The following is a 19771-nucleotide window of genomic DNA, read 5'->3' as shown; positions in this document are numbered from 1 at the left end:
CGGTGGTCACTTCAACATGATACAGCATTTTCAAATGACAGTAATAAATTCAGCTTTCGGAGGGCCAAGAAATACTTCCAAGCAGATGTGATATTTGAACTGAAGTTTAAGGAATGAATAGGTCATAGTGAACTGGAGGAGGCTGACAGAGGTCACAGGAATAACAAAGATGTTGAACTGCAAAAATGCATAGCAAGAACTTAAAATAGCAACTATTCTTGAGTGGGTAGAGCACAGACTCCACTGGGGACAAGTGACAGGAGGCTGTAAAAGCTGCAATGCCAAAAAATCTCTCAGGTATTGACAAGAGACAGCTGTTGACTAATTTCACAGTTTCAGGTATGTCTAGTTATGTTCCTCTAAAAGTCTTCTCTCCTTAAACCTGAACAACTCCAAGAATAGCATCTCTCCTTGCTCAAAAGCATGCTTCCTCAATTATTGGAAAATAATTTTTAATGTTCAGAATACGTGCTCACATGTTTGGCTCTGCCACTGGCCATGCTTTTCAGGGTAGGCTCATACCTCACCACTTTGTTATGCTCAGCGCCTAACACCATGCAGCACACCGAAGATGCTAAATAAAGGTTTTATGAACAAAAAAAGAAACACTAAACAGTAACTTTCTGCATATTTATAGTAGGAGGCCTTGTGTCGAGAATTAATAAAAATTTGGCACCCAAACATAGCCCATTATATAATTTTCATATAATAATAATTTTCATAAAATAAGGAGAGAACTGAAATGCATTAACAATTCATAGTTTAATGTGTCTTTCTGATTTAGTTGCCTAAAAATAAGAAGCCCTTGGCCTGCAAGTCGGGAGAACTCTGCTAAGTGTGTGACCTCGGACAAGTAACTTCAATTCATCTTTGAAATAACAACATTAACATCCTTTTAAATTCTGTAATAGAACAGGGTACAGCGATAATTCTACTTTAAATATAATTTTAATTATTTCAAAAATATCTCACTTGTTTAAAATTATTAAGGAATTAATGTAGTTCTGTTTAGTGAAATTAATTTCTGCCCCTTTTCTCTAACCTCATGTAAAACTTTATTTTACTGTTATCATTAATATATGGTCATATCATTAATTGTTCCGATATTTTAAATAAAAATATATATTTTGCTTCTTCTCTCATGAGTATAGGAAAAACAGTATCAACATTCTAATTCCATTACATTTGGAAGTTAAAAGTAAAAAAGTTAGAGTATAAAAGTTGAAAATAAGAACAAAGGAAAAATAGAATTCAGTTATTAATTGATATAGTCTCACCTTTATCTTTCAAAATAATTAAAGTAATTAAACAAAGTCATAGTATAGACGCTCCTCCAGTTATGATGGGGTCATATCCTGATAAATTCATCATAAGTTAAAAACCCATAAGTCAAAAACACATTTAATATACGTAACCCAGCAAACACAGCTTAGCCTAGCCTACCTTAAACGTTCTCAGAACACTTACATTAGGCTACAGGTGAGCAATTATCTTGATTTCATTCCAAGAATAATTGCCTTCCTCTTTTTCTCACCAGAAGCAAGAGACACAGATGGGCATCTTTAGACATGTTGGGATGCAAAAACACAAAACACAATATCCAAAAAGTGCTGGCAACACAGTTTATTACAGTATACACTGCCGCTGCTCAGCACCATGAGAAGATACAGTTCTATACACCACTAGGCCAGGAAAAATCGAAACTCAAAACACTTTTTCTACTGAATGAATATCACTTTTGCACCATTATAAAGTTGAAAAATAGTTAAGTTGCACTATCATGAGTAAGCAATTGTCTGTACATAATATTCCAAAGAACAGCCTTTTGTATTTGCTGAATTTATTTATCAGCGAAACAGCAGAGAGAAAAATAAATCTTTTAAATATCAGGCTAATTCCTTAGGGGCAATTCAATCTTGGATATTTATATAACTGAGGTAGAGAGGTACTATATAGTTGGACAGAATGTGTCATTACCGGAAAAGTAAATATATTAAACACATCCAACGGGAAAACATTCATCAGAAAAGGCAGAACAGGCAGGGAAACTTTTTGCCGAGACCTTAAAGCTGTATGTGAAGCAGAAGTAATGTATTGCCAAGAGTTCAGAGATGAAAAAGCATAATAACAACACTCCTAACTTTTAAGAGTAGAAACTATGAACGTATTACAAAGAAAACTTTTTTTCAAAATCGCAGTGTAACCAGATATCACTGGTTATTTGTTTTGAAAATGGACATGTAAACATGTTCTCAGATATGTTAACTAAAAGTAGTAGTAATAACTCAAGAACACAATTCAATTTAGTAAATAATTGCCACATATATATTCAAACAGCAGCTCAGGGTACAAAAATGTTTATAGTATAGTCTGTACCCTCAAGCAGCCCACAGTTTTGGAAGGGAAGCAGGTAATTGCAAAGGAGTAAGTAAGAGTAGATATAATAAAATGAAAGATGAACAATATGTGCAGGGTGCAGAGATAGCCCAGAAAATTAGTTGTGAATAATTACTCCTACAGGGTTTTGGGGGAGGGGAGGTGTAGTAAAAGATGTCCCAGAAGGGGAATTCTGAGCTGAAAGTTCGAGCAGAAATTCACTTTCCCCGACTACCCTCTCTGTATTCCTGAAAAGACAATGCTCGTTCAGAAAAATGAAAAGGGATCATCACAGCGAGGTTTGATTTTATTCCTTGGCAAGAAATAAAGGAGGAGTATAAGCGGCCAGAAATCATGGTAATTAGAGGAGGAAAGCCAGGACTTAAACAATCATAATAACCAGAGAAAGATTTTTAAATCAATTTTAAATTGAATTTACAATCATTATAAAGCATCATTTTCCTCTATATCTTGCAACAGGATCTAAATCTGCCAAATACCATCCACGAATTTATCCTGCACATTTGTTTCTAGTTGAGTGAAATTGTTTATGAAATCTGTCCCACTTTCAATGGATGCGCAGGGGTATAACCTGAATGGTTTTGAATATTCAACATTCATTTCAGAATCAAAGACCCATCACAAGCCCTCTTAACTGTGTGCCTAAGATAGCCACTGAGGATGGAATATAAAAAGTTGATTAATTATTTCCCAACCTGATAAAGGTTATAACCATCCTAGAAAAACATATAAGATGGTAGCACAAATACAGGGTAAAATATTTTTACTGGTTATCTGTATAATCGTATTTTAAAAAGGATATACTGTACTCACCGAAGTAACTGAAAATAAGAAAAAAGTCATTTGGGGATAATATCGTTATGACAGTAGCTCAAAGAATACACGTGCAGGTCTTAACTATCATTTATGGAGTGTCTAGTATGTGCCAGGCATTTTATTAAGGGTCACATGTACATTTTTTTTTATTTCGTTATTATCAGATCCCTGCATATAACTGATACTATATGCAATTATAGTATAGATGAGGATGAGTTTTGAACTCCAAACTTACCTGTCTTTAGAAGTTTAACAAAAGTACAAAATTATATTTAATGAGGATGGGAAAAAGAAAATATGGGAGTCTTTTTAGATATGAAACAATCTGAAGTAAGATGACTGAGAAATTTGAAATGTAAATTCTACCTATTTTATACCCAGAAAGACAGCAAGCACTCACACGCAACCATAGGTGGTTTCCCTGTGCCTTGATTTCCCCACTATGACTTCTAATTCTCAGAATTCATGTTCGACTAAAGTCAGGCACCAGTCCCTGGACTGAGGAAGACCTGGGATCTTGAATAGGGGAAATTAAGCTGTGAGTGTGGATTGCACCTAAAAAACTCAATATCCAGCATGGATGAATGGGTAAATGAAGATAGGGTCTATCCACACAATGCAAAATCATTCAGCAAGGATAAGCAACGAAGCTCTGATATATGCTACAAGGTGGATGAATCTTGAAAACATTATGCCCAGTGAAAGAAGCCGGCCACAGAGGCCCACATATTGTATAATTCATTTATAGGCAAATCCATAGAGACTGAAAGTGGGTTAGTGGTTGCCAGAGGAAGGGATGGAGAGCACCGTGTTTTTTAGAGGGATGACAAAAATGTTTTGGAACTAGATAAAGGTGATAATTGTACAACCTGGTGAATATGCTAAAAGTCACTGAATTATACCCTTTAAAAGGGTGAATTTTATGGTTTGTGAATTTTAATATCAATTAAAAAAAAGAATGAGGTTTATGACTTTTAGAAAATATGTCAGTATTGTTGCTACATCATCTTTTCAATAAAACATAAACATAAATGTAAAATATATATATATATCCAGCATGGTGCAGAACTTTCCAGCTTCACTGATGCAAGCACAAATATTTGGCCTGTTCAAGCTACAGGAAAAAAAGCATGCCATGAATAATGGAAACATTCTCTTCCTGCTATTTTTAAGGATTCCAAAGAAATCCATAAAACAGCTTGCTTCCTCTCAAGAAAAGAGGAAAGATACATTTATTTTGACAGACTATATCGTCTCCAAATACCTATCGTAAATTAGTCACTGTTTCCCTAACACAACTCCAAATTCCCCAAACCAGAAAAGACAGTTTTATTTGCCATCTCTCCTGTACTTTCACTGTCTGCATCAAGTCCCCAAAGCACTGGTGTTAAAGCATGCCTTCCGTGACCATGTTGTATTTCAACAAACCTCTTTAAATTATTGCTCAAACTCCAGGATTTCATGGACTAGAATTTGAAATGTGTTGGTTGGAGTTATTACATTCTTAATTATATTGGGAGATAAATATTTTTGCACAAGAGAAAGAATCTCACAATAGACAGTAAATCCATTAGGTCTGGGCTGCTATAAAAAATTACCATAGACTGGGTGGCTTAAATAACATTTATTTTGAATGATTTCAAGGACTAGAAGTTGGCGATCGGGGTGCCAGGGTAGTCAAGTTCTTGGTGAAGGCCTCCTCAGTTATGTTCTCACAGGCCTTTCCTGAGTGTGTGCACATGCACGCGCACACACACACACACACACACACACACACACACGCACACACACACACACACAGATTTCATGTCTCTTCTATTTTTTATAAGGGCACTAACCCTACATAAAGCTTCCACTCTTGTGATGTAATCACCTCCCAAAGGCCCCACCTCCAAATACTATGGAGTGGAGCATTAGGGTTTCAACATATAAATTTTGGAGGGGCACAAATATTTAGTTCAGAAAATAAATCTTTTAAAATTTTATTTGCTGGAGGTGGAGGGGGTATGTCATGAATACAAATGGAAGTGCCACCAGTAATACCTAATCCCAGTTTTCCCATTCTGTTACAGTTTCTATTCCAGGAAGAGCTCTGGTTACTCCTCCTGAACATTATTGTGACTTCAGACTTATGCCATGTTAATGTCTCTTCTTAGCATGCTTGGGTATAGCAATTCTCTTGTTCCTACACAAAGATAAACAAGAGAGGCTAGTTGACTTTTGGGTTATCACCCTAACTATGTAGATCTAGAATGTCAACTGTGGCTGTCTTAACTTATGATTAGGGCTCAGGTACTTCACAGACCTCCTTCCGAACATAACCATCTATGAATTCCAACAAATTCAACAGAAGAAAGTGTGTTCTTACCCTCTGCCTTGGTGACAGCGGAAGCAGGATCATACCCTGCTTCTGTACTTATTACTTTTAAGATCAATTAAGAGAAGCAGAGCCTATAATATTATGGGTCAATCACTTTATTAAGGAAGGCAGTATTTAATAATACTGAGCTGAGTGTTTTCTGAGAGTGACCTCTCAGGTTGTCGCCCCACAGGAAAGACCTAGAGTGCCAGCTACTTCATATTCATTTCACCATTTATTATTACTCCTGGGACATTTGCCATAGATGGATGCCTATATTCTTTTTTCAACCTCGAGATAAAAAAATTATAGAGACATTTAAAAAATATCCTATACAGGACCCGTTTCCAGAAATAGCAGCATAAGACTTAAAATCTTTTGTGAAAGATTCTATCACAACTAGAAAGCATTAAAGTTTTTGTTAATTTATTTTGAAAAAAAAATTCATGTTGCTTTTTACCAAGACTTCTTTATCATTTTTAATTTAAATGTTTAATTATATTGAAATTACACTTAAAATCCAAAGTAATATATGAAAAAGTAAATTCATAAATCAACATGGTTACATAAGATTTTAAAATGTCCTAGTGTTGCTAAGTTAACCCTTTAGTTTTGAAGCTTCTTCCATTTTTCCTGTATTTCTAAGAAATGAAAGATCTATAGTATTACATACAGTTGCTTTATTATTAATTCATTCTTACAACAAACACATACTTCATACCTACTGTAAAACTAGTTTTGTTCTTGGCCCCTTCCTATGGAATATTTTGCTCTTTGGTTAGTTACAATGAATATCCTGGCAAGTAATACTCTGAATTACACACACACACACACACACACACACACACACACACACACACACACACGTATCAGTATTGAATTTGAAATGATATGGATAGCATCAAGTCTAATAAAAAATGTCAAAATGGTGAAAAGATAAATATATAAACAGGCCTCACATATAACTGCTATATCTGGCTTTAATATTAATAAGCAGTATCATAAAGAACTTCTATAATTTATTGAGTAATTACTGTATTCCATAAGTGCCTTAAAGGCTTTAGAAAAGTGATTAAGCATATCCTCACATTTGAAAATGAGAAAATCAAGTCAAAGAGAGATTAATGAACCTAACCAAGTTTTACCTGTTGAACACGAAATTATAAGATGACTGCAAATAATGCACCCAGAGTCATTGATGGTACATTTTAGTTCTAAAATCACATAATTATACTATTTTATCTATAAAAAAATCTTATCCATAAAAGTAAGGATATTGATTCATCATATTTTGATTTAAATAGCTAAAATTCCTAGTCAGTTTTTTCTACTGGTTACAGAGAGTTTAAAACTGAGGCTAATGTAAAAACTCTTGCAGTAAATTGTGAAATCTGATAGCCTGAAGACGAGGGTGAAGGAAATTTTCAACATCAAAATTCCTAGTGATGGTAGCAGCATTTGTTCATTTATTTATTCAAAAATAATTGACCAGTCTCACTTTGTGCCAGAAATACAACTGTGAGTAAGTAAACACAGTCAGAGTTTATTGACGTTTTGGTTGAATTATTAAAAAATTGAACAAATAAATGTTAAATCTGCAATTTAAATAAGTAGCACAGGAAACTTGAAGATATCTTAGAGAAGGAAGAGAAAATTTAGGATACTTTAAGGGGAAATAATGATTAACTAGTTTGGAATGTCAGAGAAGTTCTCCTAATATAAAGCAATATTGAATTTGAAATGACATGGATTATATCAAGTCGAGTAAAGAAAATGCTAGAATGGTGGAAAGATATTCCAAGCAAGGAGGAACATGAGCAGAGCCCTGCAGTGGGAAGGACTTTGTTCCATTAGTGCGACACAGAGAAGAGCAGAGCGTCTGGAGGCGCAAAGTAGAAGAAGGGGAGTGTGGTGGGAAGTGTGGAAGAAGATGCAGGCAGAAGCCAGATCATGTGGGCCATGCTGTGGAATTAGCACTTTATTCTAATGACAAAGGGGTAGCACCGAAAGGATGTACATAGAGGAGCAACTTGAACAGAAATAACTCGAAAAGTCCAGTCTGGCCACATTGTGCAAAACGGTTTAGAAGAGAACAAGGAAACCAGTTTGAAAGTTGGAATCATTCAGGGGAAACACAAAAGATTAAAGCAGGATAGATGGAGAGGAGAAGGGAAGATAGGATGAATTTAAGGATGGGGAGGAGCTAGCAGGACAGGCATCCTATTCCTAAGCATAGAAGACTAGAAGTAACAAAGTTTGTTTTTATAAATAAGCTAATTAATAAGAGGTGAGAAGTAGAGGGAGATGACATTCAGGGAATTCAATGATATTGATAAATTGGACACTGAGATTGTCAGTTGAAAATAAGACAGAGCGGGGTTAATAAAAGATCTCAGGAGAATTGTAATATTTGGCAATACTTGAAATAGATCCTAGTGGAAACAAAAATGATAATAGCTAATGATTTGGGGGCACCAGAGAGTGTTTCAAGGCCTAACTTTTTAACTCGGAGCAGTTCCATGAATTATGGAATTTTGCCAGCCTCACTTTGAGGATGAGGGAATTTAAACAGCAAAAAGTAAATTAACTTTTCTGATATTCCAGATGGTCTGGATCCAGAGTCTGCATGTTAACCCAGTTGGTGCGCTGTGGGCAGCACCACTGGTCAGCCGTAACAACAGCTCCGATGGTCCCCGTCAGAGATATATGGTGGGCCTATCTGCCATGACAGTGCCAACACAGTCCAGGTGACTCACAGTTCTTTCCTGAAAGCTCTCTTTTCACACTCAATTTGGTGCGTCGAAACAGGTGACATTTTTAGAAGCCATAAAGTATTGTTGCTTCACCCAGTGCCTCTCCCCCTCTATTTTTCTATCGAGAATATCTTTTATTTTTTTCTTATCCAAAATATCAAAAGTAATATGGTATATTTTATTTTGTTTACATTTAGGGTTTTAAATTATATATCATATTCTCTCTTATTTAAAGAAGCTTTGAGCAAGGCCTGAACTCCAAAAGTTTTCTCTTCTAAAAGAAGAAAATATTAATTCACTGAAGGTTTTATACATAATTTGTTTTTTTCACCAAGTCCTTTGCAGTGTGTATGTAATGATTTTATGTTTTACAATCACGAATTCGCATATGCAAAAACTGAGCTTTTCAAAATTGATCTTTGACTATGAATTTAACTCCTGCACCTTTGTGTCCATTGAAAGTGGAAAACTCAAGTCTTATTCAAATCAAAATAAACTGTCATTGCTGAACATTACTCACAGAAAGAAGGCTTTAATATAGCCAACATAAGGAGCTCTCACACTGTGGAAAAATTGAAAAACTGAATCACGTAATTGTTCAATGTTGCTCTCTCATCAGTCTCTCATTTTTCTCTTCAAAACCCCCTGAAATCCCCACATCAAGTCATGAATCCCAGGAAATGACTGACCACAAATTATCAAAATACATTAATTAATTAATGCTTTATCCTCTATGTCTAAACAGTGCACAGTAGATATGAATTTGTTGGAGAAGTAAATGAATGAATAAATAAAATAATTTTAGAGACAAGAGTTGCTCAGATTTTGGATAAAAGAGGTACTCACTGTCAAAAAAGCTACTCTAGAACAAACAAAAACTTACAGACACAGGCAACAGTTGAATGGTTACTATAGGGAAAATGGGGAGAAGGGAGGTATAAAAAGGTAAAAGGGGTCAAATATATGGTGACAAAAGGAAATTTTAATACACAATGCAAAATATAGATGATATATTATAGAATGGTATGCCTGAAACCTATATAATTTTATTAGTCAACATCACTTCAATAAAGTTAATTTTTAAAAGGTATTCTTGAGAATTTGTGTGCCTATCATTGTTTAAACTATAATAATATATCCCTTACTTCACTCCAAATAATTATTAAATATTAGCAAAAACATAGAAATGTAAAACATCAGTAAAAACATACAAGGGATTCATTCAATGGTTGTCAACAGTGCTGCTCTTGATTGCAACCTAAGTACCTGAGATTTGTGCAACATACATCTATAAGAGTATACAACACCCTCCTCTCTACCTAAGCAGCTTTAAATACAATTTTAAAACTAAAATGGGTTCAGTATCTTTAGCTTTGCATACTTTTTAAAATCAATACAACCATTTGGAAAGAAGTGTGCTTTGCTTTTTTGAACATACAATTATAAAAATCTCTCCACATTAAATAGTTTCTGCTTATTTTCACTAGTATAAATAAAAAGATGTAGCCTTAACAAAATCTTGTGTTAGAGGTAATAGAGTTTAAAATTATATAATATTTTAAATACCCCATAGCCTGTTTAGAAATATTTCTACTGACAAGTGGTTTCTTTCAATGAAATTGGAGTGGACAGGCATTTTAGTACATTATCTTCAAAGTGCTTTGGTTGTTCATACACTGTGGCCTCTATCAAGATGCAAAACCACCATTATCCCATGGTGAACCCTCACTAAATTGTAGTTTCTCTGTCCCTACAGCTACAATATATGGGTGCAGCTATGGCTTGCAGATTTTGTTTCTCATTTTTTCTATTGACAAAAGTCTTTTTTCACTCCATATTTTTCTCTTTTTATGTCCTTGTTAGAGAAAAATAATTGCTCTTTTTGTTTTCTTTTGGAAATGATTCCAAGAAAATTGCCAAGGATTGCTTTCAGTGTTGTATCCAAAAGAATTTTCTGCTTATCTGTAATATAGAGACATAAAAAATTTCAACTAATTTCTATCCTATTTATACATTTTATACAAAACAGAGATGTATAATCTCCAGAATGCTGTGAATATGAAAGCATGTGTCATTGATTTAAAACTTCACATTCCCGATTTTCCCTTTCGCAACAGCTAATCAATTAGTAGAAGTTACCAATTGACTATGCAGTTTAAAATTTTGGAAGTAGTCAAATAAAACATGATGCAAAAGAGAAAATATGAATGTAGAATGTGGTTTAAGTGAGAAATTTGAAGAGAGGAGTTTGTAAAGATAGCATAAACATAATTCAAGTGCAACCAATTAAACATGAGGTTCTTTACCTCTGGATATTGCACAACTCTTTCTTTGGATTCAATTGTGTGTTTAAATCTTTAACTTATGTACAATGGAAAGGAAGCATGCTGATAGAATATGAGTTAAATGTTTAAACTGCATAACCATTTCAATTATGTGATTCACCCAGTTAGACACCTTCTCTGAATGGCTCCCAAGTCATAATTTTAAGTATATATTATTTGGGGGGAAGAGATGAGAGAAATCATTGTATGTTCTCTTCTCCAAGTTCCAAAAGCTGCTCAGTAAAGATCCAGCCTCTTTAATGGACCTCAAACTTCCTGGACAGTTGAATATACGCTATAACAAAGTACCTCTAAAGCAAAAATATACATGACATGCTTTCTTCAAACCCACATGTAACAAATAAAGATATCAAATGAACTGACATTTCTGCATTACAGTTTAAAATAACATCCTGTGTGACTTCTATATGCTGTGCTGTTAGCTCAATTTCAGATTTTCTAAACACTGGCTTTGCTTTCAAAGAATAATGTTCCAGTTCCTGTACTGAGTGTGTAGAGACTGGTTCTAAAGCTGGGGGGAAAGTTAAGAATGTGTGGGGTTTGGCTTCAGAATTAGCCATGCTTTAGTGATCTCCTGCATCAAACTGTTTCTTATTAATAGATCATGCAACTACCCACCATTCACCCTCCCCTCTCCCCCACACACATATCTGACACATTCTCATAATCAATAGCAAATGTTCCTTCTGAAAGTTTCACTTTTTTTCTTAAGCCCACCCTGACTTTCATTGTGATACAATGAAACCATCAACTATTAGAATTTAGTGTTTAGAGTGAGGCAAATAAAATAAGAGAGTGTATCCATCCTAAAAACATGTTGATACTTCTGAAATAATATATGTAACCTTTATTGGGTTAATTCTTTTCTCCAAATACAATGAAGATTTATCCTAAACAATCAAAAAGGAAATATGTAAAGTTATGTAGATAATTAGAGAAATTATGATAAAAAGATATGAAGTTTTTCCTCTTATCTTTTTCAGTTCAGACAAAGATTTCGAAAGTGTCTACTTTAAAAATATTTTTAAAGGTTTTCCAATGTGTATTTTTTCCTTTGAAATCATTTTAAATGACAGTCGTCCTCAAATATTTAACCCTCATTTAGCTCTTATAGCATCTACTATGATCCAGGACAAAGGAAAACGGAACTCTCTATTAACATAACAGCCAAGCATTTTTTCTATTTCCATCTTAAGTGTTGTGCTTCACAGATAATGTTGATGCTTCTCTCAGTGACACCTACTCCTTCTATTAGTTTCTTTGTCACAGTGTCCTGGCTCTCTCCTGTAATATAGATTTTTATCTAAATCTTTCATGAATTGGTCTTATTTACCATGTTTTCTAATTATAAATGCTCCACATCATTCTTTCTGTCTACTTCTCTCCTGTCCTCCCTTTCTGAACCTCCACTGACATTATCTGCACTTAAAATCTAATATTAAGGAGAGAAAAAGCAATTAGGGGGATCTTTTTATAAACTGTATAAATGTCTAACAAATGTACTGTATACTTGAAACTAATAATAAAATTTAAAAAACTAATATTAAACTCTATAAATACAGGGATCTCTCTCTCTCTTCATCTCTCCCTTTCTCTCTCCCTTTCTCTCTTTCCCCTTTCTCTCTTTCTTCTTTCTTTCTTTCTTTCTTTCTTTCTTTCTTTCTTTCTTTCTTTCTTTCTTTCTTTCTTTCTTTCTTTCTTTCTTCTTTCTTTCTATCTCTATATTTTCTTAAAATCCTTTTGTGCTAATACCCTAGAGAAATAAATTAGTGATATGGTGATAGAGACTTACAATTATATATCATTAGAGTAGAATAAGGTTTTAGAATGCATCCATTTTATTTTATGGCTGAAGAAAGAATGTAGAGAGATTGTATGATTTCCCTTTGCTAGAGTTTAATAGTTAGTTATTCATTGAGCAGGTACTGTGCTAATACTTATAATGGTATATGAACTCAAAATGTTTAGACCAATATAAAGACAAATATATAAAACCATTACAATTCTACATGTAAAATCACAGATACATGCACTTGAGAGACATTTTACAAAAGAGAGAGTGTGATGACCAGAGAGCAAAGCCAAAGACCACAATTAGAGGAGGGGATACTTTGATAGAAGATACAAAAATAAAAAAATAAAAAAGTAAAATAAAAAAAGTAGACAATTTTCAGGAGGATAAAGGGAGAAGAGAATTCCAAACAGAGAGAAGTTTGCTTGGAAAATATAAAGTAGTTCAGATGAACATATGAAGATAAATGTTGATGGAAAGGTTAGGAAGTGATACAATCATCCTATATAGAAATGTTCTTTTTTATAAACACAGGTGTATTCATAGTTGTTTTTTAAACTATATCCAAAGAATTATTACTACCTATATGAACATGGAAGGAATTCTCAGCACTACGTCATATCTTACACAATAATTTTAGCCATAATTTAAATGGGGTCACAAATGTGGTGACAATAAAATCTGCCATTTAACGTTTAGCACTACAAACTTTCTTAAAAACTAATTTAATTGCAACTCATGGATTTTGACAAATAAAATGCTATTATAGTTGTCATACTTTCTGATTTATATTAATTTTTTGACCCATAAATCATTTATAAAGTGTTTTAGAATGTGTAAGTATATGGGGGAGGGATAAATATATTTTATTTAACTATACTGAATTGTCATCAGAATATGTTAATTTTATGCTTTGATTTTTCTATATTTGCTGAAACTTGCTTTATTGGTTAATTTGAGTTCAATTCTGATAAATATTACATGCTTGTGTAAAATGTGTATTTGTTAATTATTTTGTTTAGGAACTTAATGTATGTCTATTAAGTTAAAAAATATAATGTGCTATTGAAATCAATTGTTTTTACTTTTTCTCCTCTTTGCTCTCTTCACTACTATGGAAGGTTTGTTAAGAATTTTCCCACTATAACAGTGGGCTTGTCAATAACTCTTTGTAATATTGCTAATTTTACCATAAATTAGAAGGCTCTATATGTACAAGTTTAGAATACTTATGTCTCTCTAAGGAAGAAATCATTTTACCAATCATATGATTGGTAATCAGTTTAACTGTTAAGTGATGGAATAGAATGTGATCTAGAGAAAGTCAAGCATGTAGTCTAGAGTGGTGTTTGGTTTAGTGTGACTTGGCCACGTGACCCCGCTGAATACACTGCAATTGAGTGAAGCCCTTACCACAGGAACGTAGCACAGCCTGGGAGCTTATAGCTTATCACAGAGTGATACAGGGAGCCAATAGAATATTACGCATCCATTGAAAATGGTGTTTATGTAAAGTTAAGGGTGCAAAATCTGGATTTAAATTATCATGTATTAGGAAACTTTTCAAATATACATTTTTAAGTTAATTAAAAGACTACTAAAAATTAAGAAAATTTAAAGTTATATTTTGGTAGCGAAATTTAAGATAATTTTTTTCTATAATTTTCTATATTTTTCAACATTTGTGCAATAAATGGATGTTGCTTTCATATTAAAGCTGTTAATATTTACAAAAAGAAATCTCAATCAAATGCTGGCAAACATATAATATCAGCAAAAACAATTTGTAGTTCTTAAAGAAGGCATGAAAGTTTTTATCAGCATAGTTCTTTAAAATAAGTATAATGTTATAAGGGTACTTATTATAATGTTAGTTTAAAATCTATACCAGTTAATTAGAGATTAATAAACATGAGATAAGAATGCCAAATAACTGGTATAACTAATGAAATAAGGGAATCAAAATTATCATTTGCAATTAATAGGATTTTCTACTTGATAATTCCATGAGAAAAACATTTTGAAACAATAATAGAATTTAGAAATGAGGCAATTTATAAGCACATTATAAACAATAATTATTTAGAAAATAAAGCAGGAGAAAAATTATTCAATAACAATGTAGAAAAAGTTAAAGTGAAAATTAGGAAAAGTTTCTATACTAGTTGAAGTTAGATGATGATTATTTCAGGTTGTTAACTTAAATTCTCTACTTCGTCACATTCAAAAACTTCCATAAGAAAACATTTTGTTAAAGAAATACACATAAGCATTAAAAATTGTGCAAAAACTATATTTAAAATGTTTGAAAATATACTGAGGATACAGAAGATTTCAATATTTAAAAGTACATAACTCTTTTTTTGTGGTTAGGAAGAGCCAAATATTACAGAAATATTAATTATGCCAAAATTAAATTAAAAATTCAATTTTATCCCAAAATATCAATTTGACTTTTTATTGAAATATGATAAAAAACAAACCATAGTTTTAAAAACAATAAATATATAAGAATACCCAAAAAGTTGGGAATGAAAGAAGAGTAATGAGTTTATAGATAAAGCAGCTAGGTAGCTTATCATCCATGCCAGGACACTTGATGGCAAAGGCATATTAAAAGTAATCAACGGATATTAATTGAGCTTCAACAGGCGTAAACTGGGAATGTTCTGGTTAATTGGATAGTGTCATCACCTAGTTATAGACGTACTAGGAATCAAGATGAAGTTTAACATTAACAATGGCAGATAAGTTAAGTGTGAATAATTGAAAGAGCCAAGTGCATCTGAGAGTTTTGTCTATAATTAAAATAACACCACAACTCAATACGATTAATTATTAATATTGAATTATTCAATACTGCGTCGAGACACATGGCTGCTGCTGCTTTCTCTGTGGCTCTTTTCTACAAAAATCCTTCAAAAACACAAATCCTTCAGAAATGAAAATGAGTTCTGTCCATCTTCTTTAAATTTCCATCTCATGGCTTTCCACCTTACTCAGATAAATGAATTAATGATGAATTCACAATTTTCTGCCAAGTTGTACATAATCCATATCCCTTCCCCAACTATCTCACAGACCATAACCACTACTGAGCCTCTCCTCTCTTTCCCTTTCAGTTAAGATGTCTTCTTGCCAATTCTTTCAGCATCCCAAGCACAAACTATCTTTGGACTTTACAATATGTTCACATATCTAAAGAAAATATGAATATCATGAGGAGATGAATTATATTTTTTAGAATCAAATAAAACTTATAGACCCCTCAAAATAAAATACCTAAAATAAAATATTCACTGGAGAAATTTAACGTCAGATTTGAAGGTGCAAGAAAAATAAAATTTAAACTTCAATAGAAATCATTTAAACTAAAGAATGGTAAGGAAAAGGGAAGCTGGAGAAAAATAAAAAAGAACTCAGGAGATGTGAGGCAATATCAAATGATATTAAAATGTGCAATAGAGTCCCAGGACGAGTTAGACAGGAAAAATATTTGAAGATATTATAGCCAAAAACTTACCAAATTTGATTAAAAAGTGTAAATCACAAATTCAAGGAGCACAAGTAATCTAAAGCAGGATAAATGTGTAAATGTGTGTGTGTGTGCACACATGCACACACAAACACACACACACTACACCAGGCCCATCACAACCAAATTCCTGAAAATCAATGACAGAAAATATAAATTCCAGCAGGCTTTTAAAAATTGTCAAACTGATTCTAAAATTAAATGAAAATAAATAGAATTGAGGCTAGCAAAAACATTTTGAAAAAGAATAAAGTCGGAGGACTTACACTACTGCTTCAAGGACTATTCAAAGTGAAAATAAGACATTGCAGTGCTAAAAACATACATAGAGATCAAAGAAACTGAATAGAATCCAGAAATAAACCCACACATATTTGGTCAATTAATTTTTAACAAAGGTGCAAAGTAGTTCAATTGAGAAATAATAGTAATTTAAAACATCATGTTAAAATAGTAGATATTCACATAAAAAAAGTAAAGCTCTACGCTTATCTGACAGTAGATAAATTATTGAAATTAACTTGAAATGATCTTAAATCTAAAATTTAAAGCTAAAATTATGGAACTTCTAGAAGAAACTGTAACAGAAGTTCTTCACCCCTTAAGTTAGGCAAAGATTCCTTAGTGAGAGACTAAATTCATGGACTATTAAAAAATATTAATAAATATGTCTGCACAAATATTAACAGCATCTGCTTTAGTAAGACATTAAGATGAAATTCTGGAGGATATATAAAATTATACCATCACGTTGAAGACTGCTTCATTTTTGTCAATTTTGTATAAAATTAAGCATATGCCTTCTATATAACCCAGCAATTTCACTCCTAGGTATTTCCCCCAAACCAGTGATACTGTATGTCTCCCAAAAGATATATATGCAAATGTTCAGAGTAACTTCAAAATAGCCTCAAAATGAAAGTGCCCAAATGTTCATCAGAAGTAAATGCATAAATAAATCCATATATAGACACACTCAGTAATAATGGAACAAAAGATCGACACATGCAACAACACGACTGACTCTCAAAAAATGATTTCCTGGTATCAAAAAAGATACCAAACACAAGACACTACTTGCTGTATGATTCCATTTATATGAATTTTTAAATCGGACATAACTAATATAGAATGATAGAAATCATCTCAGTGGTTGCATGGGGCTAAAATTGCAAAGAAATTTAAGGGAACTTTGCAGGGTGAAGAAAATGTTTCATATCTTGATAGTGATGGTTACATGAGTGTAGTAAGCATTCGTTAAAACTCATCAAATTGTACATTTTAAGTGAATGAATTTTATTGTTAAATTATACCTTAGTAAATTCGATTTACAATGTAAAACATAAAAATATTTGACCTAATGATCTGATAATATTCATAGTACAATATACATAGTATAACCCACATTACATAAAAAGGAAAAAATCTGTGTTTATTTCTGTGTGTATGTATGTGTCTCCCCACACAAAATGGTTTGGCAGAGAATAAAACACAAATAAAAATTTCTCCTCCAGATAATATTTCATCAAATATAAATTCATGTATCATTGGTATAATTTAAAAATAAAAATAGCATTTTAAAACTTTATCAAGAAAGAAGGATTTAGGAAAATATGAGAACTTAGAAATCTGATCACCAAGAAGACCTGTATTCTAGTTCCTCAACCTCAATTCAAAATACAAGTACATACCTCTCATTATAAAAATTCTACTTATGGGATTTTTATAGATATATCTGAAGAAAGTTGGCAAAGACTTATTTAAGATGATGTTAACTTTTTGCAGCAAAAAGTAAGATAAGTCTAAGAAACCTAACTATGGGAGGTGAACACATAGTGTAAATATATATATGTCTTACTGTTAAAGTATACAACTGAAACTTATTGGATTTTGTTAACCAATGTCACCATAAAAAAAATAAATATTTTTTTTTAAAAAAAGGAAGATGAATCTAAATGATCACTGTTGGAGAATAAATTAAATAAAATATGGCTCATTTTCTTTCTTTCTTTCTTTCTTTCTTTCTTTCTTTGTTGAAAGAAAGAAAGAAAGAAAGAAAGAAAGAAAGAAAGAAAGAAAGAAAGAAAGAAAGAAAGAAAGAAAGAAAGAAAGAAAGAAAGAAAGAAAGAAAGAAAGAAAGAAAGAAAGAAAAAGAAAGAGAGGAAGGACAGAGGGAAGAAGGAAGCGGGGGAGGGAGGTGGAGAGAGAGAGAGAGAGAGAGAGAGAGAAGGAAGGGAAGAAGAAAAGAAGGAAGGAAGAAACAAATGAAGGAATGAAAGGAGGAGAAAAAACTGCTAATGGGGAAGATGTAAAAAATAAAATTGGCAAATGTGTATCATATCACTGAGATTTAGAGAAAAACACTGAAAATCATAATATGAACCCTGTATTTATTAAAAACTCTTAATTGGTCATTTCCTACAGAGAGATATGATGGACCTTAAAACACTAAGGTTAGTATCATGTGAGAGTTTATTAGGATAATGAAAAAAATAATTTCTTCTGTGTTGCAAGCAATGATTCTTTTTGAAGAAAATCAACAACATTAAGAAAGATAGGTAAAATCAGCTAAGTAATGAACTACAGTAAAGCAAATTTTTATTACAATAGATTAAACTATCTAGTTTGATAATAAAGATTTATTGCTCATAATGTAAAGTTCACAAGGAATGCAAAAGTATTAGTGTATATATTATATTCAAAATTACGTATAATATATACAAAGGAGTCACTTATATTTGAAAGCTTTAAAAATTAACAGTTAGTAAAAGCCCATTGCCCAATGGCATACGTTGTCCAACAGATGGAGCCCAGGCTATGGATGACAGGTAATTTATGTATATGACCAACTTTTTAAAAAGTAGCAACAGATGTTTTAGCATTTCATTGATTTATACATAGCAACTGGTCTTCAAGGATCATTGTGAAACACCACAAAATAATGAATGTTATTATTAGTGCTATTAATGAAATTGAGAATAATTCCATGAATAACAGATTATAAACCATGTAGATAGCGAAGAATAATTTAAATGTTATATTCTGCATACAGAATTAAGGGGCTCTCAAAAAAAATCTTAAGAACTTTTGTAACGAATTTAATATTACAATAGTTTTTTTATTCAATATTATAAATTTAAATTAAATTTATAATATTATGAAATAATGTGACATATCTAAGATGTATTGAAAAGTTAAATGACATTCTTCTTAAGCTATAAGAAAAATAAGATCTATTCTATTATAAAGATATTATCATTGGCTTTCTTGGAAAATTTATGAGATATATACACATATGTATATATAACCACTCTGAGAATTCAGTTTCTGTGTATTCATAAGTATTCAAAAATAGAAATACACTAATCATTTGATATCAATTTACACTGTAGTGTCTATGGCCATGCCACCCTGAACAAGCCCAATCCTGTCTGATCTTGGAAGCTAAGCAGGGTCAGGCCTGATTAGTACTTGGATGGGAGACCACCTAGGAAGACCAGTTGCTATAGGCATAAAAAATTAAAAATAAGGGATTGCAAGCTAACAAGGTCTTTGCAACCTGTGAGGTCAACCAAGGGTTGCCTCACCAAAAAATAAAAATAAAAAATAAAAAATAAAAAAAATTTACAGTCTGGTATGGGGTTAGACGATCAGTATTTCTGAAATAGATGTGGAACATAATAGCATTGTTTGTGGGAGAGTCCATTCCTGCAGCCAACTGTGAATTAATTCATTTACAGAAGTTTCAGAAAATGGTTAATTCTTCTAAGCTGA

The 19771-nt window shown here is 32.4% G+C and overlaps 1 pseudogene; it reads left to right on the top strand.

Moving 5' to 3' along the window:
• The first annotated feature begins 19390 nt into the window (after window positions 1-19390).
• Window positions 19391-19509, top strand: LOC118608879 (annotated as a pseudogene).
• Window positions 19510-19771: the final 262 nt, after the last annotated feature.

This window comes from Rousettus aegyptiacus, unplaced genomic scaffold, assembly GCF_014176215.1.
Source record: "Rousettus aegyptiacus isolate mRouAeg1 unplaced genomic scaffold, mRouAeg1.p scaffold_m13_p_10, whole genome shotgun sequence".
Classification (NCBI taxonomy): domain Eukaryota; kingdom Metazoa; phylum Chordata; class Mammalia; order Chiroptera; family Pteropodidae; genus Rousettus; species Rousettus aegyptiacus.
The sequence above is the reverse complement of the archived record's forward strand: the minus strand, read 5'-3'. Positions and strand labels throughout refer to the sequence as shown.